The 24,216-nt window shown below is 39.2% G+C and overlaps 1 protein-coding gene across 4 annotated transcripts in view; it reads right to left on the bottom strand.

Annotated features, from left to right (window-relative positions):
* Nucleotides 1-24,216, bottom strand: part of FAM110B (family with sequence similarity 110 member B) — a 114,755-nt gene that overhangs the window by 68,543 nt on the left and 21,996 nt on the right. For 2 of the 4 annotated variants that reach the window (XM_074577065.1, XM_074577066.1), the window contains one exon: nt 13,848-13,978. The exons of 1 other annotated variant lie outside the window; for it this stretch is intronic. The gene's annotated coding sequence lies outside the window, so the exon portion shown is untranslated. Of the gene's footprint in view, nt 1-13,847; nt 13,979-22,481; nt 22,525-24,216 lie in introns of all 4 variants that reach the window. One more of the 4 variants, XM_074577067.1, reaches the window with a different exon arrangement.

Raw genomic sequence — 24,216 nt, 5'->3', positions numbered from 1 at the left:
ATGGACTGGAGATTATTAAAAAAAAAAAGCCTAAAATCTGTAGAAGCTTATGGCAGTGAAAGAGATTCAGGCCTTGCACTTGAGAAGTTCGCTATGTCAAAAAAAAAAAAGCCCCAAAGAGAAAAATCAAAAGGAAAATGAAAAAAATCATACGCACAAAAGAAAGGGGCAACAAAATCCACACCTAAAAGATATAATAGGCAGACAAGTACAGGAAACAAAGTATGCCTTCTAGGTGGCAGCACATCTTCGCTCACCTCATCAGCTTCCAAAGACTGCTGGAGGCAGATCTAAAAAGCTTGTAAGGAAAAAAGTAAAATTGTCATTGTTGTATATGTTATTTGCATCTCACTACTACAAATCTCAGGGGAACTTAACCGTAACTACTTTAAAAACAAAATTACCTAGGCAAGATCCTTCCCAGCAGCAACACAAGCAGCAGCTCGTACTTATTAACTGTACATCTCACAGAGTGGACGTCACTATTTTATAGATAAATAGCTTTAGTTTACATAGTCTTCAAGGCAGCCAGATGGAAAAACAGTATTGATTTCATGTCTGACCCTCTGCAATTCAACACTTCAATCTAGTGAGCTAAAAAGGCAGACACCCTGACCTGTGGTTAAATACTGCAGTCTGTGGCACAGCACTTTCTCAGTGGAGAAAGAAGGGTAGTTAAGGGCTGGGGTCATGCCTTGGCAAAAGACCAACCACCAAATTGAAGGCACTGCTGAAGCTGGTCACTACTAGGGATGCCACCAGCAAGGCAGACCCCACAAGTAGCAGAGAGAAGATACATCTTCTTAAAAAAAAAAGAAGATATCACCTCCAACTGAAAAGCGTTGCCTGTTGGGAGGTGGGATTAAGTGTTTTGTGTTTGAAGGTACTGTGAAAGAAGACAGAGGACTTACCCTCCACAAGTCCTGACCTTCAGAAGAAAGAGCCTGTGAAAAGCCTGCAGAGGCTGACTAGTGAGAACCCTTGGGAACACTTCCCATGTTGTTTTGGGCTTTTGTTTTTCTAAACATTAATGAAAGTCACTGTAGCTTACCACTGAGAAAATGAAGATAGAAACAAGGATAAGAACACAGAACAAAGCTAAATATAGGTATAGTTACCTGATGGCTTTAGATAACTGGTGAGTCATTTGAGTACTTGCACTAGAATTAAAGCATTTGAAAATTAAAGGCTGCTGGTATGCAATCTATAGAAGAATGGAAGACTACGTTACGTGCATATCCAGGCTACATCTCATAGATCCTTTTTCCTCCCCTCCTCCCCTCAAGATTATCTGTATTTTATGTTACAAGATGAATCCATTTTGTTCTTTACACAAAATTCTTTAAGACAAGGAGTACCATTTCTTTGAAGAGACTCAAAATATTAAGCTAACAAGACATGAAGCTATCATCATTCACGACTCTATATAAACGCTTTCCTTAACGCTGAAATTTAAGATGTTGACTGTGACTAAAATAGGTGAGTGCAGTAACTTGGCATAGTCATAAGCAATCATTCAAGAAAAATGTGATCTAATACTTGTAATTTAAAATTATCTTGCTATCTGACTTACAAAATAAAGAAAACAAAGATATCATTCAGGTGAGTCAACATTTTCATTACAGGCTGCCTATCACAGTGAAAACTCAAGTGAATGAGCATTGCAAAAGAACATGTTCTTGTAGAAAGAAGTTATCAAGATGTAACTGAAAGAGTCACAAAAAGTGTGGTGTATATAGATTCTTTCATTTCTCCAAACCTGTTCTTATTAGTAGAACACAGAAAGAGAAGACAGACAACAAATAGAAAGATCTACAGAAGACAAAACCTTGCTAGAATGATCCACAGGTAACAGAAAACTTCATTTAGAATTGATGCAACCATATCCAGTTTGAATATCAGAATGATTACATTCTAATGCCAAGCAATTCTGCATAGTGATAATTTAAATCACACTGAAATGACTAAGTTTTGGCTGAGGTCACATATCTTAGTCTTGCTTTGCTCAAGCAGTCCACCTCAGAGTGCTTCTGATCAAATACTGTTTATATGTCACATGAGGAAATACTTATATGAAAGTTTACAGCACCTAAACTAACTATAAATTACAAACTTCAGCTGCAACAGGCAGCAGCAATAAGGGAGAAAAAGTTACTACTTTTTTTTTGTAAACAATGTTAAACAGATCTATGTATAAACATGTCTCTTTCTGAAAAATACCTTATAGATCAGAAAACTATTTCTAAGATGTTGGCACATACAAATCAGGAAAGGCTGATTTAGGTTCCAGATTGTGCATTTATCTAGCATAAGTATTTATGCTTAGTAAGTCTATTAAGAACCCTATTATTAAGAAGCTCTTCTCATGCCATGGTGCCAAAGTAGGAAGACTTAGAGACAATGGTGGAAAAAATAAAACCAGATATGAGGGAGTTCACAGCAAAATCATTTTCTATTCTTTATACTCTTCGGACTTCATTAAATCAGAGCCTAGTACTAGTTCTTTGGGAAAAAACTAAATAGGGATTCTTCTCATTCAACACACACTCTAAGAAACTCTTAGAAACAGGCCTGAGTGGAAACATTTAATTTTATCACATAGCAGGTAATTCTGGATGACCTACCACGATAACCACCATGACATCAGCTACCCCATGGAAAGATAAGGGCTGTCTTGAAAAGTTACTCTTGGTGGAATGATGCAACTTCTGGTAAGCTGAGAGGCAGCACTAGAACTGGCAACCACAATGGTAAAATTTCAGGAGGACTAAGTCCTCCACTGGAAGCCCACCTAAGGTTCACCACTTCACACGTGAAATGAGCTTCTGCCCTCCACAAAGAGCTCTTTCCAGTGCAGAAAACATGCAGCTTCTGCCTAACGAACAGCTCAATTGTAGAATGGTTTAGGCTGGAAGGGACCTTAAAGATCATCCAGTTCCAACCCCTTCCCATGGGCAGGGACACCTTCCACTAGACCAGGTTGCTCAAAGCCCCATCCAGCCTGGCCTTAAAAACTTCCAGGGCTGGAGCATCCACAACTTCTCTGGGCAAACTGTTCCAATGCCTCACCACTCTCAGAGTGAAAAAATTCTTCCTGCTATCTAATCAAAATCCATCCTCTTCTAGTTTGAAGCCATTACCCCTCATCCTATCACTTGTAAAAAGCCCGTCTCCAGCTTTCCTGTAGGTCCCCTTCAGATACTAGAAAGCTGCTATAAGGTCTCCCCAGAGCCTTCTCTTCTCCACGCTGAACAACCCCAACCCCAGCCTGTCTTCACATCGCTACTGGTGAGCACTAACCAGGGTTAAGTGAAAAATCTACAGTAGGCATTTAATGCTTGAGATTAGCAGTCAATTGATTAATGTGACCTACTGGCCCCATTTCACACACCAAGTCCCTTATGCAACTATATCTGGTAGATGCAACAGGAGGGTTATGCCACCTAATCACCTAATGCCTTAATTCTGTAAACTTTCCCCACTCAGGGCCCAAAAAACCTTTTTGTTTAACAAAAATTAGATTTACCACAGGAGTTAAATTCCTTTATGAGAAGATCCAATGTGATCAGAGCAGAAAACAAAACAAAACAATCTCTATCCTATATTACATGCTTTTGGAATATCTTTCTTCATAAATTTATGTTAGTCTTTCTTTTAAAAATTTTACAAAGTCCAGAATTTCTTTGTTTGTGAGGTTTATGGCTCTTTCAGGGAAGTATATAAAATCACATACTTAGTATTTTGACACTGTATTTCTGTAATTAACGTAGCTGAAGATTTCATCATCTCTGAAAACGTATCCACTACAGAAACTGCAGGAACACCTAATTTGATTAATTATTAGAGGGTGGGGGTGGAAGATCTCCACAATTCCTAGGAGAATAAACTTTACAGTTGTCACAGCTGAAAGAAAAGCTTCCAAAAGAACAAAGCTTGTAACTCATCCTGAGTCATTTCTGCATATCAACAGTGACTAGTAGCCGGGATCTTGTCAAACTGTTGGTTGTTGTTTTGTTGTTTTTTTGTGTTATGTTTTTTTTTTAAAAAAGAGTTTAACTATTGAAAAAAAAAAAAACTATCAGGAGAAAAAGTAGAGGCAATCCAGACACCTCTGCCCCTTAAGTCATCTCCTCTAGAGAAACCAACTGCAGAAATTCAGGTCAACATGTGGCAAAAGTCACAAAACTTTATATATCTGCGTGGCTTCCAGCAGTGAGTGCCCAGAGCCAGAGAGGACACAAAGGACAGTTCCAGACAGGGACCACAAACGTCACAACAAGTACTTCCCTGGATGCTTTACCCCAGAGTGAATGCAGCTCTCTTCTCCAGCTGGCAGCCATACAAAACATTGACTTTGATCCCTGGACACTCACATATGTGCTCAGAGATTGTCCCTCCTGTCACCGTTTTCTTCACCACCTCAGTTTGTAGAAAACTAGTGAAGGGTGGGACCTGACTGCTTTTTTATACCAATGAATGCTCATCTCCTTCATCTCACTAGGTCAGAACTTCAACGTGACATGATGGAAAAGGTTAAGATCGCAAGGTGATCCTCCTAGCATTGTGGGGCACCTTAAGGTTTGAAAGCCACATACAATGCAGGCAAAACAGCGCTGGAAAAGACAATTTATTTCTCTTTCTGCAGTTGATGACCTTCACGTGACTACTCCTCCGAGAAAATACAAAGCACTGAATACAGGAACTCCAGCAAGGACCTAACTAAAGCCTAGTAATATCTGGAGAAGCAAGAAATGGTGAACTGATGTTTACAAAAGTTTGTGTAACTGAACAGGAGTCTGAGACTTAAAATGGGGAAAGCTTCCCGGGGCATGACTTCATGGCAAAGAGACTTTCTTGTAGTTTTAGGAGTGCAATTGTTTATAGCTATACATAGAGATATGATTGTTTTCATACTATTCACTGACCTCTCTCAGTATCACAGAAAGTGTTGTGGTCCTCTTTTTCCCCATCATCAACTTCAGATATAGTTGACCAATATCACAATAATATGGCTGGGTCTGAAATCTTCTGAGAAGTACAAAATGAGCAAACACCAAACAAAAACCAGAAGATGGCTTTAGCGGTGAAAGAAGGATTCATCTTACAATATCTTGCCCCTTTTCCTCTCTGCTTCTTGCAACTTTCCATTTCTTCATGCGCTGGCCTACCCATTGTCAGGAAGGACCATCGATCTGGGCTCATTCTTCACCTTTCAGAAACACCCTGCCAGACTCCATTGTCTCACCACTTCTCTCTCAAGCCCTCCACAGACCTCTGTCCCTCTCCTTTTCTGGTCTTTCTACAACACTAACCACACTGCAGCGCTGCAGCTCAGAGCGCCTCATCTCCCTCAACTGCTTTACTTTGACACGCTGTCAGTGCCTGGCCCTCTCTCTCTGGTGTTGCCTCTCCACCGGAGTCTCTGCAATGCTCTCTCTCGTGAGCAATCTTTGGTGTCCCTCCTTCCTTCCCATGACACCACTCACACTTACAGGAATCCAATCCCTCCTCTCCAGCCCCATGGCTGTTCCTTCTTCCCCATGTCCTGAAGCAGTGACTGTCCCACTTGCCCTAGTCCTCTCACCAACTCAAATTCCTTCACTGAGCAGCTTCCAAACACTTCAGTCTTGCCACTAGTCACTATCTACCACCACTTTGCCTCTTCCAGGGCAACATTTTTCCTCTCCTGGCTGCCTCCTGTCAACATCTCCTTCCACACGATGCACAACTGCTTTGTTTCTGCCTGAGGGCCACTGAATAGGGATGTTGGATAGGTTTGTGTTAGCTGTATTAATGTGTGCCTAAGGAACAGTAAGCCCTTTATTCGCACCTCAGGTATAAGGTTTTAGAACAATTTTGATGGCAAGAATAGTGAGGGTCACATCAAAAACTGGAAAGTAGTATGCACTGCAGCATACTTTTGCCAAAAGTCTATTGGGCTAGACTAGTCCAGCACCTTTGCTTAGCATTAATTTTTCTAGATAATGGTAGTGCATATATTTAATCTCTAGGGTCTGCTAAGAGTAAGAATCAGAGTGGCAGAAACGGAAGGAATAACAACAGCATAAAATGCAAGTTTAGTGATCAAAAACTGCTAAAAATGCCAATAATCAGCTGGAAACAAGAAAAGAATAAAGACCATGTGCATGTCAGTCTCGACTATGAGCTGCTCTTATGAAGCCATCTGTCATGGGAGTCCTGGGCCAAGGCTATCCCAGGAAGAGAAAAATATATTATGAACGATGACCTTTCAGTAAGCTGGAGATGCACAACCTTTCCCTCTGAGAAACAGAGTTAGAAGAACAGCAGGACATTTAAACCAGCTGAAGAAAGAAAACCACTAGAAATTTTAAGCCACATTTTCAACTACTCCAATACCTTCAGCAGAGATACTTCAGCAGACAATCAAGATCAGAGCTTGCACCTTTCAGAGGTGCACCCTCAGTGAAAATCACATTGTTAAGAAAATGCAGTTTATTCACCAACGTTTCTCCTTTGAATTAGCAGGGACACAACTGTTCAAAATACGGAGTGGTGGAAACAACTGTTCATTTTGAGGAACAAGATTTCCCCAGCTCATAGAAAACAGACACCAAGCCTATCGCATGTAACACGTAACATAGTGTGTGTTACCTACAGCATAATCAGGAGGAGCATACACCAATGAATTCATGCATCAGTACTCTTTTGCATAGAAGTACAGTCATTTTTACATCATGTAGCAGAGCTGCAGCACAGTGCAAGAAAAGCTGGTGCCAGTAGAGGGAGGCAGTTGCTCTCCAGGACATGCATCTCCACATTCCCCAATGCACAGTAGGAAGCCAACGAGTTTGTTTTTGTGGAAGTGAACTCACCCCTCAGCCATTGTGTAAATGTGGCTTTAAATCAAGCTGTAATTAGATTTTGCTGTATTTAACAAAACCTCTCTTGTTGCTCCTCTTTTCCAGCTCTAGACAGGAAATAAATGTATTCGTGAAAGAAAGAAAAGGAAAAAAGTTTATGCCTCTTCCCGGAGCATGTCCTGGCACACATGCAAAAGTAAGTACAAAACACAAAACAATAAGTTTACAGGACACTCGATCTTCACATACACAGGAACACAAAGATCTCTCAGCTGGCCCACTGTTAAATGTCACCTCACTTTTATCAATGTTCTGCTTCACATTAACCTTGTTAAAAGATACTAACAGTCCAACACTTGGAGTCTAGCTTTTCTTCATAAATTTAATTTACTTGGCAGAAAACACAAGTGGAAATCTTCCGCTAAAGACTCAGGCAAACTAAGACTGCCACGTATTCATTTTAGGATGGATCTTTTTTTCCCCTCCTCTTATTTTAACTATTATGGTCATAGCATTCCCATTTTTAACCAGATATCTCTATCCCCCTCCTTGCAGTCTTTATACAGACTCAAACCATAAAATAAAACTGTGTGTTTTCTTCAAATCCAATTTACTGTAACACATGTTCCCCAGGGCGGTTTTATTTTGTTGAAGTTCTATATGGACTAAATTGCGTATTTCCACCGCACTTTACATTGTCATATGAGGAACCGCATAGCAAATGAAGTTGAGTCAACTCAGAATATTAAACAGTTTCGATTGACTCCAAAGCTCACAAAGAATTTTGTGGTGGTGGCCACAACACTGGATACAATGGTAAACTGGTGCAAGGAAATGAAGAGGACATGCCCAAGGCCACACAGCAAGTTAGCTGCTGATCTAAGAACAAAAAGTTTCTGCTTGTAATCTAGGCCTTCTTCCCAGTGAGTCAAAACCTGCTGATAACTATCTGGTCTTAAAAAAGTTTCAGATTCTTTAGAAGAAAGAAAAAGAGACCAAGCGCTAATTACTAACTTAAATGCATGCAACCATTGCTTAGGATTCATTAAGTTATTTGCATAAGTTACTCATTTAGGAGTCTGAAAAGTGTGTCTTTTCAAAACAAATTAATTTCAAGAACATATGCTCTAACACCCTAAGTCTCCACAAATCTTCTATTATGCTGCAAATTTTAAGAAACCTAAGGCTGGTTGAGTCGACTCAACAGATAACCTCGTTCTGAAGTCAGTTTGCAGTTTAATCTCTGAATGGAAAAGATCAAGGTAAACCCAAATATTGGGAGTAGATTGTCATCCTACACCTGTAGGAGAATTCTTACATTTGTTTTTTTGAAACAGCCAATACCAGCTCTTCCTGAGGGCAAGATAACGAAGTTTGGTTCAATACCGATCCATAAGGACAATTCAAAAATTCTTATTATGTGCACAGAGTCTCTGCTTCTGAAACTGTAAATTACCTGAGTAAAAGCTCACAAGTATTCAGCATCTGTATCTCTACTGATACAAAAAAAGTTTAAAGTTAAACATCCTGCATAAAAAAAACCCCAAAAAACTAAGTTTGCCACAACCAAAGAGACTATAGGTAGAGTTCCTTTCGCTCACCTTCTTTGACCCATAGAAATCAAGAGCTTTTTTTTTCTGGAAGTCTGGAAATTGGCACAGTATAGTGCCATGATCCACAACTGTGTGAAATATTATTAATATTAATGTTTAACCTTAATATTAATGTTTAACCAAGCCAACAACTCAGGACAAAAAAACTGGGGGAGAAATGCCCTAATGCATGTAGCCAATGGTATGGTACCATAAATAGAAAAGGGAAGTTGCTCCACTAACTTATAAAGTGGAAGCATACAATAGGATTAGCCTTATCATACTTAAATTTCTTACCAGCAAGACCGCATCCTCCTGACAGCATTCTGCTTCCAGCAGGATTCAAACTCCAAGTAAGAGTCATTCTTAAAATAAAGTAGCAATAGCTATGTTTGACAGAGCTGGAACCATGAGCACAACACAAACAGCCAAAACAGTTTATTCGGGTTTGAGTCAAAAGAAAAAAAAATACATTTCAGGCTAGATAAAAATAAGACACAACGTACTCAAAGAAGCTTCAAGACTACCATTTTTAGGTCTGTACTTTTCCCTGCTTTTCAATTCATATGTAGGAAGGTCAGCTCAAAGTGGCTTCCATTGTGGCATTTCAATTCAGATTACTCTCTACATAATAATTAGTGTCTTTCTTCTCATCACTTACATACTGTTTTGCTAGTCTGAGAATGTTGTTTGTATTTATTTCTGAGCAGCTTTTTTTAATCCCTTCAAAGTACCAGCATCCTAAGCATACCTATCTCATGCTCCATGAACTTTAGTGCAAATGCTATAAGCGTTTCCTTTCTTCTCAATAACTTCATTACAGTGTTTATACAGGAATACAGTGCTTGTACTGTAACTGTGCAAAGCAAATATGCTGTAGTAAATGTAAGTTTTATTCAAAGTGTAGCTTTAAAAGTGTTTATGGCATATTCCAGCCTGGAATGCTAGTGTAGGGAAAAAATCAAAATGAAAACTAGATGACAGACCTTTCACACTAACAAGAATTTTGCAACAGTCAAACTGAAAAACAATGGGCTAACATATTGTCAAAATAAATCAGTCTGTCTGTTGAAGTTAGCTGCATTTCCGTTCCAGATAGTCTGAATAGAAATGGTTGAATATTGGAAAAATCTTACAAAAAAAACAGGGGTGAGGTGGCGGTGGGTGGAGTATGCCTCTCTCTTCTTCTAAAGATTTGTGTGTTGTTCCTTGTAACACCCTCCCTTGAAAGCATATTGCGGGGCAGTACCTCTGGTAATTCAATATTCTGCAACACAAGACAAAATTTGCAAAATAGCAGCCAGGGAGCAGTGTACAAACTGTACAGACAGTACAAACATTAGAAGATGCAGGTTTGTCACTGTGACTATGTGATGCCAATGCTGAGGCATTTCGTCCGTCTTCAGGAAGCATTTCAGAAAATAAATTCAAACTGTTCAAAATTTCTTGGCTGTATCTAACGTACGAAATCTCTATTATGTCTACATTAGCAGCTACTGGATAGAAGCCGTCCTTATGTTTATAGGTAACATATAATCACACTGTCATTGTATGCTCTCCTACACTACTATTAAAAAAAAGATTTTTTTTAGCAGAATATACATTCAATACATCTTAAAAATTCAGTATTTATATATGAATAAAACTAATCGGTAGTTTGAAAAATTCCAAAATTGTTTCAAAGAATGTTTGAAATTGTACTGAAATTCAGACCTGTAAATCTGATGTTTTCCTCCAGGTAAGCAAAATTGTTAATAATTGTAATTTGGACACATACTTCTCTATCGATTATCATATAGTAGCCTTTTCAAAGAAAATAACGCGGCTATAAGCAACACTGGTCTTCATCTTAATTGTATTCATTATCACCTTCTCCATTCTCTCAAGAAAAAAAAAACAATCCAAAAAACCTCCAACCCCAGACTCTCATAAAACTCAAATCCCCATTGTCCTCTTTGCTAACTCCCTGCATCCTGAGCTGCACCTGCAAAAAGGGCGTCAATTCCTCTGTAACATCTTCTCAAGCTATTTATTCACCAGGAAAATGGTCAGAGGATAACAAAACTGGGATGAAACTTAAGAAATGGAAGTATAAATTCTCTTTTTAAAAAAAGATGAAATGTACTTCTGGCAAGCTAGTGGGCAAGTACCAAGTCATGATTTTCCGTCTGGTAGAATTTAGCACACAGGCCACCAGGGAGGGACTTCCCAAGTAAATACAGCACTTGGGGAGAAAAGCAGCATCAGGGACCCCATCCTAAGGGCTATTTTAGAAAAGAATTTCTGCCAGAAGTAAAGCACTTAAGCAAGACTGAAATCACATTAAGGAAGAAAATAAGGAGAGAAACACCAACAGTCTCTTATAGAAGCAAGTTTAAATAAAGTCAAAGCTATTAGTGGGGGCAGACGGGAATAGAAAAGGAAACAAAGGCATAAAAGTTACTGTACTACAAAAATCTGCACTGCTGGTTTCACTTCTTCAGAAAAAATATAGTTCTGTTTTAAGAACCTTTTTTTTTTCTTTGACTGAGACAAAAAAAACACTTGCATTTTACCTCCTCTAGCAGGAAAAACTGGGAGAACATTTATTGTTTAGAGCTTCTTCTGTACAAAGTGGAAAATTGTTATGCTCGCCCTTAACACTCCCATTGAACAAGGCCTTTTTTTGGGTTTGCCTTTTTTGTTTGTTTGTTTTTGAAAAAAAGAAAAAAAAAAGACTCCAGTCAAAGGCACACATGGCATGTACACAGAGCTGCTTTTGCTTATATCACTACCACTAGAGCTAAGTGCTTTAATTCAGGAAATGCAGAAAATAACTAAATAATTTGAGGGGAAAAAAAATATCATAAGCAGACTGAACTTGCTATTTTGAAATTCCAATCTAGTATTAATGGCAATAAAGCAGAGAAAAGACATGAATAAAATCCAGCACCACAGTATCTCAGAGATACAGCGATGCCTGAACAAATCAAAATCATCAGTTTTGGTTTGCGGTACAGAAGTTTACATTTGAAGGCAGCTGGATCGCAGTCAACTCTCCAGCTCCCACAGCAGCACCTTCAAGCTGTATTGATTTCTACGGAAGAAGGGCACCGTAAATCTGCCCAAGCAGCATTGCGTCATTCTTTTGGTTGGCTTGAAGAAGTAAATTAAATGTTTTCCATTAGGATGGTAAAGAAGCTATACAATTTTGTTTTTATTTCAAATACAGTCTCAAGTTACGGAACACTTTAGCTAACTCTGCGGCAAGGACTACATGTTTCATGTTTGTAAAGCCAGCAATTCAAGCTTATGCGAAACCAGATGTGTACGCTGCACAGTTCCCAGGGCTGTGGAGGGTTGTCGGGGTTGGTTTTTTTTTGTTGTTGTTGTTGTTTTTTTAATGTGTTGCTGTAGATTAAAAAAAAAAAAAGACCCTGCTTTGCAGTTAAATCATAGAATACACTGAAGCAAAACCAACACGCTCTTGAGGGGAAGAGAGGAGAGGGGGAGAGCAAAGGGGGTGGGAGCAGAAGAAAACTTTAAGGGGATAAAAGCCACACACACAGAGCAGCGTAAAAGCAATGCTGTAGGACAATAAAGAGCAGCACAGTTCTGAGAAGCAATAAGCATAACGTTACTTGAGGTAACAAGAACTCCTTGATCAATTATTCATATAATTTACAACAACGGTCACAGCTGCATCAATGAAAAAAAAATCTAGGGCAAATATAAAATCTTCACAGCTATGAAGTGCCCTTGATTTTCACCAGAACATTTGGCTGTCTGACATCATGTGTTTCTGGTTAGCAACACACCCCTCCAACAAAGGGAAACAACAGACAGAAAGGCACAGAACAAACTGTCTTGCTGGAAGGAGTGACAGCGTTCAAGGCTGCGTTTCAATCCGGGACACCGTGTATCACCAAAAGCTGACAGTACATTACACTTCCGAACGTGAATGCTCACCACCACCCCACTTAGGTACATGCATACACCCCAGCAGATTATGCAAATACCTTCTATGACATGTTTACTCACTCGATGCGTAAAATTGCACTTTTTAATAACACTCGGAAGACATACTCTATTTTTTTAGTGCATAGTTAGCTCAACATTTATTGTTTCATGTACTCCTAAGGTAAATTTAACAAAGGGAAACAGTAAGGAGATAAATATTTCTGGATTGGGTTTTTTCCTCCAGTTTGAAATCACTGTATAATCATCATCAGGTTTTCTGCTCTGCCAAGGTGGCAATGCAGTATCCTCAGTTGTTCAAGACTACCTTGCTAGTGGACTGGAGAAACACAGTTGAAACCAAATTCAAAGAAGTGAGATGCAGAGAAAAAGGGATGAATGGCCCTAACCGTGTTTAGTGGTCCTACTTCCAGGCACGCACAAACAAACCATAAGGGAAGATTATGGGGTGAAACATTGACCATGCTAATGGGAAGAGTCATGTCAATTTCAATTTTACTCTACTGATGTTAGGACAATGAACTTTGGCCTAGTTCGGAGCCCTAACTGCAGTCTAAATTAGGAAGATCAGTAAAGGATTAACAAGAAAAATTCTCTAACAGAATCAAGGAATATTTATCTAAGGGACCTTCCAACAATGCAGTTAACACCTTGCAGCAGCTATTTTAAAAAATGCGGAAGTTGGCAGACCTTTAGAAAGGCCTACATTTAATCTTGAAGAAATCTCTGGAAAACGTTTCCACTACCACTCGCTTTTTTCAGCCAACTCTCTACACAAATTTCAATTAATCTTGTCAGTAAGAATGAAAGATTCTGCATATATCATCACTACATTTAAAATCCTGGCTATCTAACAAAACCATAGTATAATCAAATCTCCCAAAGTGCCTCGATCTGTAGTTCTGATAGGTTCAACAAAGTTCTTTGGGTCACATTTCTTTTTCATCCATCAGCATTTGTCCTTTACAAGCAAGAATGAGTTCTGGATGACCATACTAAGAAATAATTATAGGCTGGGAAACAGAAATTCATCATATGCAAACCTCATTCTCCTCCTGTCGCTGAAGACATCCAAGAGCGTTTCCATATTTTTGTGGCCACTTGAAGCGAGCTCTGAATGTGGCAATTAAAGTGGGATACGCTTCTAAAAACAGAGCATGCCGTAGAGCTCTGAAACAGCCTGTTCCCTTGTCAACAAAGGACTGCAGCTATATCTTTCTACTAATATTATAAGGAATTACTTCTGGCTCTAGCCTACAATGCACTATGTTGTTTTCCCCCCCCTCTCCCCCAGCAGCTCCTATGACAACATTTGTACCTGGTAGCAAGCAGCAATACACACAAAAGAAGGAGAAAGCTCAGAGATGCATTTGTGCGTTTATTTACTAAGATAAGAAATCCTTATTTTGGAAATTGTATCAGCCACTTCAATTCGCTTGAAAATTAATCTATTTACCTTGATTTAAGATTTCTGAGCTCCTGCTAAAGCTGCCTGGTGTGTTTGGAGGTCTTCACCTTCAGCAGAGATCTCCAGACAAAGGCAGGTCTCTTCACCCTGGAACTCCCAGTGGCTCCTTCCAGCAGTGCCTGAAGACATAGCAACAGGGAAGGCATTTAGCTTCATCATTATGTGTCAAAGCCACAGTTTTAGGACTGGCCAGAAGCGTCCCTTTACATTGAATCTTTTCACTTAAACAACCTCCATTTCAGAAATCAGAAATGTATGTCGTCTTTTGGACACTGAAAGGCTGCAAAGAGGTGGTTAGCCATACCGAACACAAGCACTCAGTCAGCTGTAGAAGTTCTCAAGCGCTTATATTGCTAGTCCTAACAGCATAATCTCCAAGCTCTGATACCTGACCTACAGGTATCAGTTCTGAGTTTTCCTCATGTCATTATTTTCCCCATACTGAAACTGCTCAGAGACACGCTTTAGGAATGCTTCAGAAGAAAGAGCACATGCAGTGAGACATCATCTTCTCAGGTGAGTCACAGAGTGCTGGGCCACTGCAGGCAAGAAACCCATCCTGCAAACCTCCTTACCTCCCTGTGATGACCTCCACCCACCTGACAACGCAGCCCTTGTGAAATACGCACTCCAGAAGACTGTCTTTTGCTCAGAAAAATTCAAACTAAAAAATCCTTAAACTCCACCATCAGAAAGGCAGGAGAACAAGAAGACTGCCTTCCTGAAACAAATGCGATTCACCGCTGCTTCTTACATGTAAAACAGCCATACAGAATTTAGTAGGTTACAAGATGTGACCTAAAGCCCTGTTTAGGTTTATGTTCTTTTTCTCAACACACCACCTGAGGTAAGATCAGCTCTAATCATAATACCATAAAAAAAAAAGTACTCTGGTACCTGAGATTTCTGGGGTTTGGTTTTATTTGGTATGTGCTCAAGCACCCTTAACTTGCACAAGCAGATGGCACAGCAGCTTCTTTTAAGCAAACATTTCTGAGCAGTTTCAAATTATTTTAATTTTCTAATCAGTTATTCATTCTAGAATCAGGACTGCAATCAGGTTACAGACCATGTGATGAAACATGGGGTTCCTTTAACAAAAATCTCAAAAATATTTGCAGAACCCATTTAAGCACCATTTCAATAAGACAGTTGTCTCACACAGTTAACACACCAAATGAGCAGCAATATTTTTTCAGATATCAATTACTTTGGGTTTCCCCACTCCCAATCTTTAGGGAACCTGCCTGAGTTTGGGTCTTGACAGTAGTACAACAGAAGTGAGCAACAATGGAGGGATTTCTGAGACAAATGGACACCTTCATGTTATTTTTTCTAATTTAGAAGCGTTTACAAGAGGAAGATGAAGGCATAAGCATATTCAGAGTGACGTAGCATTACAGCTACTCAATTATTATGGGACTGCTGTAGTATTGTTATTCTGGTATTTGGTAAAAGAAGGAAAAAAAAAACAAACAGCATTTTAAAAACTGGGGGGGAAAGAGTTGTTTTCCAACTTTGCCTTGTTTAGTACAACAATGCCCAACAACAGATTACCAACCAAAACCACATTATTACAAATTATTCTGATATTCCAAATGACTGTAATTTAAGCAGTAATTCTGAACTGACAGTCACTGCAGTCTCATTACTAAAGCAACTTTGCAAGCAAAAGGATGGCAGCAACTCACAGTTTACTATCCCTGTAAGTTCATATTCAACAAGTCAAAGGGAAAAAAGGGAACGTGGTCACTAATTGCAGCTAGTAAATCTGTTCCAGACATGTTTCTTGGCCAACAGCTTGAGCAAGTTCAAGTATAAGCACTTTTATCTCCAAATTCAGTGACAATCTTTACAGCTATCAACTGGTCAGGACAGAAGACAACTCCAGAATCCCTAGAAGGCTGCTAAATGTACTGCTTAAAAAGAAAAACTTGCGACAAAATACTGCAGAAAAAAAAAGTTTTTATCTTTTTGTGCAGGAAAATATTCAGCTTCACAAATTCCTCCCCTTCTGCCCTATTGAAATTGGAGTCCCTTGCTTTCTGCTTCTCCACTAAGTTGCTGTTTTAGAGTCTGCAAAGAATACAGGTTGTAGCTCCTAAATTTACATCTGGTGCTGGTAATGTTACGAGTCTCCTACAGGAAATACATATCACTGAGTTGAATATATTCATGTTGAAGGAAGAAAATATGGTATGAGTGTATGCATGTACATAATTAAATATACATATATTAAAGCAGCTGCACAGTTACCAGACAGCTTCTCTGAGGCACTCAGAAATGCACTTTAAAAAATATTTTTATGAAACAGTTTTGTATTTATAGACTACATCCTGAGTTTCAGCCTTTATCCAACAAGCTGGAGCCTTTTATGACACACGTCGTTTCCTGCTTCGCTGTCCAGTATCAACAAGTCTTTGGGCTTTCTTTCTAAAAAGAGTTTTCATCCTCACTTGCTATGTTCTTCCTCTCTTTCATTCTCTTGCTAAGTGTGAAATCAAAGTTTTAGTACTTACAAAAATACACATCTCAAGGAAGAGAAGCCAAACCTAATTCGGAAGGATCTGTGAATGAATGAATGGGCTTCTTATTCTAACAATCCCAAAGGCACCTATTTAAACCTTCAAACCTCACTCGAGTCTACCCTGAGGTTTCCATAATCCAAACTAAAGTCTTTAAAAACGTAGGATTTCTTGACAAAGGAATAAGCTGATATGGAAATTCAACAGCAGACGATTAAGCATTTGATAACTTGATGCTTTGATAAGGCGTTACCTTAATTGCTGTCACTAGGGAGAAACTGAACTCAGGAAACTGAAACTAAGCAGCTGGAAGAATCTAGCTACTCAAATAAATAAGATATACTTTCTGTGCCAAACGAGATACGAATACTTTCTGCAGCCAAACAGAGCACAGATCCTGAGAGAGAATAAAGTTATTTAACAAAGCAGAAGAGGCATAGGAGATCTCAGCCATACACATGACTAGAAACAAGGAAATATTTACCTAAGGATATTATGACAAAAAAAAATAAAAATTAAAAAATCAGGCTGTTTAAAGCAGACCCTAAATTTTCACAGGCAGGAGGTGCCGAGAGTCACTACTCTCACATCTCTATAGCTTTCAGGTAAAAAGCTCACATCAAACAAATTAGAAGGTGTAGCCAATTTAGAGAACATGATTTTCAGAAACATTAATTGGTGGAGTTTTGTTAGGAAGGTGCCATATCCACTAATTTCAGCAGTTTCTACTCCTGCAGACAGATACATTTTCATTAAAAGCAACAATAAAACTAAGCTGTAATCTGCTCACTTATTCAGCATTAAACCACTGAAAAGATGGAAGAATCAAATTAAGAAATACAGTAAAATCAGAAGCCAGGCTTCCCACAAGTAATGTTAACATGTTTATACTTCACATGGTGTTATAGTAACTATTTACTCTATATTACTTTTGCTGGCAAATAAATGCATAAGTGTCTTCAATATTGGAGGTTTTACTTCTGAGCTGGAAATCTTAACTTTCACATTTTTTGATTTTATACATACCTGTTAAAAAAATTCATCCCAACTTAGACCAAGAATAATAAGTTTCATCACAAAGTAAGAGGTCTACGAGAAACTAAGGAGAGCCTTACTCATCACAAAGTTTGATGAAAATACCGTTAATTTTTCCAAGCAAGAGTTACATCAACTGGTAAGTAGCAGCATCTTTAAAAGTCTCACAGTTTCACTACCACTATTCTTGCAGCTGTGAGCATCACAGTAGGAGGCTCTAGATCAGCCCAGCTACCCAGCCACGATATACTGTCAGCGAAAGTTACAGTACATTTACAGAAGCAGAAAGTACATTAATCTCCTAAACATTAATTATACTGACAGAAAGCTTCAGTTAGAAGCAGATTACCAAGTCCAGGCACACTAAATTTTTGTTTGCTGGTTTATAAGTATGCATGTTTGAAAAACATATCTAAGAGAAAAGACAAAAAGCAGTTTCATTTTACCCTTGTTAGTTTTCTGCCCACGTTCTCAGATACTCTTTTCTAGTCTCCAAGACTGACTGTTTCATTTAAGGTTTGTATCAGTTATGGATTAAGCACTCTGTGTCCATGGAAATACACACATCAGGTACAGACAAGTTGTCATTTTATGATGCGCATGCACTGTTGTACCATTTATCAGGAAAATAAAGAGTCCTTAATACAACCATATGATTAATTACAAAAATCAGAGCTTCTGTCCTTCCAACCTTCCTCACTGGACTTCTTACAAGTTTATAAAGGTAAATGATAAAAAATGCATTTATCCTAGGAACTTCTTAATGGAAGTCTATCACTTTCCTGGAATGAATCACAGTCATGAAAATATTAAGAAGAACAACAAAAAAGGAACACAGAAAAACAAGTGTGCTACCTGGTTCTGCAGGATGCGTTTTCTTTTTCTAGAATTAAAAAAAAATGAAAATAAGTATAGACATTATGCTAAAAATCATTAGGGTTCTTAAGCATCAGTAGGCAGCCCAGTAAAACAGGACTCCAAAGATGACTAAAAAGAGATGGTGTGTCTCTTGAGGAAGAAATTGTCTTGGAAGGCAATAGAAGGCAGAGAAATTACAGAACTTGAACAAAGCAGCAGTATGGACGGACCCGATGGTTTCCATCCTGCCACTCTTTTTCTGCGCCTGAGGAACAGCAGTCAGATGTCAAGCAAATTAATGACAACAAAAAAAGCAGTTGGATTTAGGTCTGGTAAAACAAACAGCTAAGATAGGTAGTTATTGAAGAGGATGGACACATCTATCATGGGGAACCACTCCTTCAAGAAACTCCACTGAAAAGCAGCAGATGACTGAAAGCAGGCCCCAGCTGCAAGCACAAACACACTTCAAGAGGTACCAACTAAAAACTGCAACTGGGAATTTATGAACCGAGTTTATATGCTAATATACAGTCTCCTACCACGTTCAGTCTCTGTGACCTCTTGCCAACACACTTGAAAGAAGAAAGCCTGTATAACTTGCGAACGTTCCTGGGTTCAGTGGCGACGGCCAAGCTAAGAGTTGAAAGAAAGGCTGCGAAGCGGTAAGGAAAACAAGACAAATGACAAAAGGGAAGTACAATGATTCAAGTGACAAGAGAAGACAGGCTTAAGAAGGGGCCTGGTACCATGACTTATTTTAAGTAAATATGACTAGGAAATTCAATGAGAACATCAAGTTTCTGAAGTTTTCCCTGTGAAAGAAAATAGAAAAATACCACACTGTCTTATTACTATAAACATTACAGAGAACCATAAAATAGGGAACAGAAGCTGAAATTAAAGCAAAAGAGACCCTTTGTAAGAGTTTATGGTGGTTCTCTAGCAGTTATAAAAAAGTTAATTAAGCTCCAAAAAAGGGCGTCATTAAAGCAATTAAGAATCATTCATTTGGGGACACCAATGCCAATGAGATTCATGGCTTGGAGGTCTTGAAAATGATTTAAGTCTTGGACACAGCCCTGGAGATTTCCATTTATAAAAAAAAGAAACAGCGTACTCTCTGAGTCTTTATTGATGACCCAGGGAGCATGTCAGCATACATGATCTTAGAGAATTATGTCCAAAATATAAACGACAGCCTGGGTATAACACCTGAAGTAAACCAAAATTCTGAACTCTCCTCTTTTTGAGTTTGCAGTTTAACTTTATTCATTTTTCATAGTCCCCATGAAAGCATAACCACTTTGTAGCTCATGAGATGCAAGCGAAGTAATTGGTTTGCCTTTAAGACAGACATTAGAAGCAACCATATGCTATCACCATCCTTGCCTGCTATTTGGGAGAAATCTTAGGACAAGACATTTGTGAAAATATACATGACAGTAACTACATACAGCTGAAGAGGGAATCACATACATTACCCTACCCTGTCTGCATTCTCACAACAAACTTTCAAAAAATTAGCAGCACTTAATGGGTAGAGCTGGAACTCTACTAAACATAAGAAAAGCATGGAACTAAAAGCAGGAACTACACATGAGACAGATTTTAGACCTGATAAGGGTGACACCTCTCTGACTTTTAATAGTGATGCCATTAGCATTTTAAGAAAGATACTCAGGAACGCATAGACACTTTCAAAAGTCTTTGCAACATCAAAGCTAGACAGGTCTTACTTAATGCCTTCAACAGATTTGGACTTGTGATTGTTTTTGTTGCAAATCCAGCCACAGTTGGAGAAGTAGGGTTTTTAAACAAATTACAACACGAATTTTATGTAGCCTGTCATCTTCCCCTCATCCTGCCCTATCCACATAAGACAAGCTGTGCAAGAGACATAGGAGTCCTAAGCCTCCTATCCTGGTTCTGAACCACCACGTGAGATGTGTTAGTTCTCCCTTAGGTATGACCAAGGAACAATGACCCGCATTCAAAACGATAAAGTGACACCCAATCCCATTAAATGATCAGATCAAGGCAGCTCTCGGGTTTTCAGGACACAGTTAGATGCTGAGGTAAAACTTGCCCAAGCAATTTTGCCAGGGAATGATGCCAGGGAACTGCAAGAGTGGTTCTTCAAAGTACCTGAATGACTAGAGGCAGTACGGCGCTTTCATCAGATCTATCGGCAGATCGAGAAGTATGAAAGTGCCAGATGGTTACTGAACACCGAGCCATGCACTCGTTTTGGAGGAGTTTCAAGTCACCTTTGTTTGCTCACTGGCCAACACAACAAGAACTGAATTTACAATATAACCTTGAGAACTAGAATAAGTACAAATTATTAATAATGAGACATTTGCAAACACAGAGGACAAAAAAGAAAAAAAAACATCAAAAATAAAACAGTTGTGCACTCCATAAAAAATAAGGAACAACTGGAAGGAGGAATCAGCTGAGGGAAACAGTCATCGATTTATTGTTTCATTAGGCATGACTGAAATGCAGATGGACGTTACAGACTGTAAAGGCAGATTTTCCTCTGGCCTGAAAGACTCTCCACCCCACACTTCTGCATGCAAGTTTCCAGGTAAAGAATTTTCATCAGCAAATTATGAAAACTCCAAAGTAGCAAGAATTTAGTTTAATCTACATTCATTTGAGGACAGCCACTTGTTCACCCTGCATCCCACCCAGACTATGCAATTCTCTCTTCACAACTCAGTATAACCAGGAAGACTAACTTGGTTCCTCGTAATTCAACTGTAATTGTTTCTCTTCGGATGTTTCACAGCTGGAAGAGGAAAGGATACAGACAGGTGAACTCAGTTTTAGACTTTAAATCAGTTAACAGATGACGTGTTAGTAATAAGAGACATGAAACAGATATATTGCCTGTGACAGGAAATACTAATTCTGCATCTGGTCTTCAAAAAAAACCCCCCACAGTCCACTTTGCTGGAAATAAGAAGATAAGCAAAGCTTTGACTTGGGGTCAGGCCACAGGGTCAAACATACAAAGAGGACATAAATCAGAGATTGCTTCCAAAATTTACTTTCCAAAGCACAAGACAGTGACACCCAAGTGTTTATAAAACACACCAACACTGAAAAAAGCCAGGTACAAGGGCAATATATAGTAGCGTACAGACTCCAGCCAGGCAGAGACTTGCTGCCTGCTGCAGCGGTCAGTCCTACTCCCTGTCACCAGCCAAGCCTGGGGACCCAGCTTGACTCTTTTGGCTCCGACATCCACATTTTGCCTGCATCACACCTACGACAGGGCAGCTCCCTGGGACAGTGTGTAACTGGGAAGTTCCCCAGGACCCCGCACTACTGACCAAGCTGGGGACTCAGGGAGGCTGAGGTTAACACACCTCAGAGTACAGGCACCACAAACACTGCCTAGAAAATAATAATCATGCTTTAATGTAGTTATTAAATATACCTAATACTGGACTACAAAAAACTACAAGCAGTTTAATGCCTCCCTTTGTGACCTGTTTCAATACTTCACTATCATCACTGACAGGAACAGTAAAATCATATCACACTTGCAGGAAGGAGGGTGCTGGGTATAGGATATGAATGATCCAGCTGTAATGAGGCTGCAGAAAGAGTCCTTGCATCAGGCCCTGTGCTGCACAGAGATGGGATGTCTTACCAAAAGTCTTCCTCCCTGGACCACAAGAAGCAGAGCCCACCCTTAGGCCATGGGCTCAGTGCTTAGGACAACCCAGTAGATGGTTACAAAAGCAGGAATTGAGCACAACATGCCAGTTCTTCAAAATCTACCTTCATCACAGGCATTTAATAACAACAACATTCTCGTGCTGCACACCACAATTTTGAGAAGCAGAGAAGGAAACAGCTTCATACACTGATGCAACTCTAGCTCAGAAACGGGCCATTTGAGGTAATTCTGTACAGAAATAAAAAAAAATACATAGGATCCCATAATTGTTTACTTTTGTCCTGGTTCAAGATAGAACAGAACCAATTTTCTTTTCAGTAATTTTACTTTTCAGTTAAGTCTCTTCTAACTAACGGCACTCTGAAGTTAACGGCATATTTTTCAAACCACTGCCTGCTGAGTGATAAGGTCTCATGTTTATAGTTAATACCAAGGAACGGTATGCAGAGAGGCTCTCGCTTATACTTATTCCCGTAACAATCAACGTCAGCTAATTTTGTTACATACCAAGTTGGAAGGTCAGAAGCAGAAAAACGTAGAGGGTTCGCACCTGTAGGGAGGAGCAGACAGGACAGGTGACCCAAAACTGACCAACACGGTATTCCATCCCATCTGCATCATGCTCAGTATAAAAGCTAAGGGATCAAAGGATTCAGGCTCTTTCTTCAATGGCTGGCATCTGAGGAGGACTCAGTTCCTCTGCTTTTGATCCCAATCTGCACACTCCTGAATACAGATCCCACCCATCACTGAGTCCAGACTGGGACTTTCCCAGACCTGCCAGTGACATGATCATCACCCTTGGGAGCTCAATATTGGTTTTGTATGTATTTGTATTTATTTATTTATTTTTGTATTAGTAGTATTATATTTTCTTTTTTGTTTTACTTTCATGTTTCATTAGAGTAGTTTAGTTTCTTTTCAACCCATAAGCCTTTCTCCCTTATTCTCTCTCCCTTCTCTTGTGGGAAGGGAGAGAGGTAAAAGAGAGCATCTGTCATTCACTTAGTGTCCAGTCCAGCCTAAACCATGACAACTTCTCTTTGTTTAAAGCTAGTTATCAAAATCTGGTTATTGTTTAAAAGATTTTAATAAAAATACAAATTATTACTACCCAAAATCTCAGTGCAGTGCTACAGCACTTCCACACCCCAGAGAAAGTGAATCCAGGCAACTGCTCTGCTCCACATAGCGGGAAGCTGGCAAACACAGACAAGGGGCAAGCAGCCAAACCAACTACTAATGCTAAGAGCAGTATAAATCAACAGTTTGAATCAGAAGGTTTTACACTTCCTTTCTGAGGACTTAGCCACTTACTGCTTCTTTTATAAACATTTATCAACCTTGTATCAGGTCGCTATGGGAAGGCATGAAAGCAGCAACAGTTGCAGAATACTTCCATCAGTTTGACCTTGATTTGGGACACTTTTTTTGCCAAATGTCAAACCAGGAGTGGAGCTTAAGAGACTATATTCTCACACTGTTCTGACAGCTCAAACATAAACTTATGACACTTTCCTTATACCTTATAAATAAAAATATCAAGCAAGACGTGAAGCAGTCACATCACATCACTAGATGCAGGATGAAAAGCCACAGACAGATGATAGGGCTTTTCCATGGGTTGCCACATGCATAGTTTTCCTTTGATAACTCTTATCCTCATTTAACAGCACTGAGGTCAGGGAAGAAGGAAAGAGCATAAAATGTTTTTTAAAAAGCTTTCAAAATAGGAATGGAATTCATAAAGTAGACAGTTATTTCACAGCAGCAGTCAGAATGGAAGAGATAGGACACACGGGAGGTCGCAACTTGCCAGTTGCACATCATTGGTCCATAAAGCAACATCTCTTTTCTACCCTGAAGCCAAAGGGCAACTAAGAGCTCACCCTACCCCGTCACTCATTCTGCAACTACCTAGCAATTCTTTTTTTAAATAATAGAGATGGACCACTAACACTTGCACTGCTTAATCTTTGGAATTTCAAATGATCCCACAACTAAGAAAATAATGCTGATCATCTGGGTTACAAAAAGATCTCCAAAAATACTTGCAACATTTTTTTGTATATCAAAATACATATTTTTCACTGAAGGCACTCACGTATTCCTAACAATGCGTATTTTGGTGATTCTACCAGACTAAATGTCACTATGGCATTTTCCCTTGTACAAGTTGATAACACTTGCTGTATCAGATACGCTGATGCTCCTGCAGAAAATTCTGTGCACCTTATCTACA

The sequence above is a fragment of the Larus michahellis genome, chromosome 2 (assembly GCF_964199755.1).
Source record: "Larus michahellis chromosome 2, bLarMic1.1, whole genome shotgun sequence".
Lineage (NCBI taxonomy): Eukaryota > Metazoa > Chordata > Aves > Charadriiformes > Laridae > Larus > Larus michahellis.
This window is presented reverse-complemented; position numbering and strand designations above follow the sequence as displayed.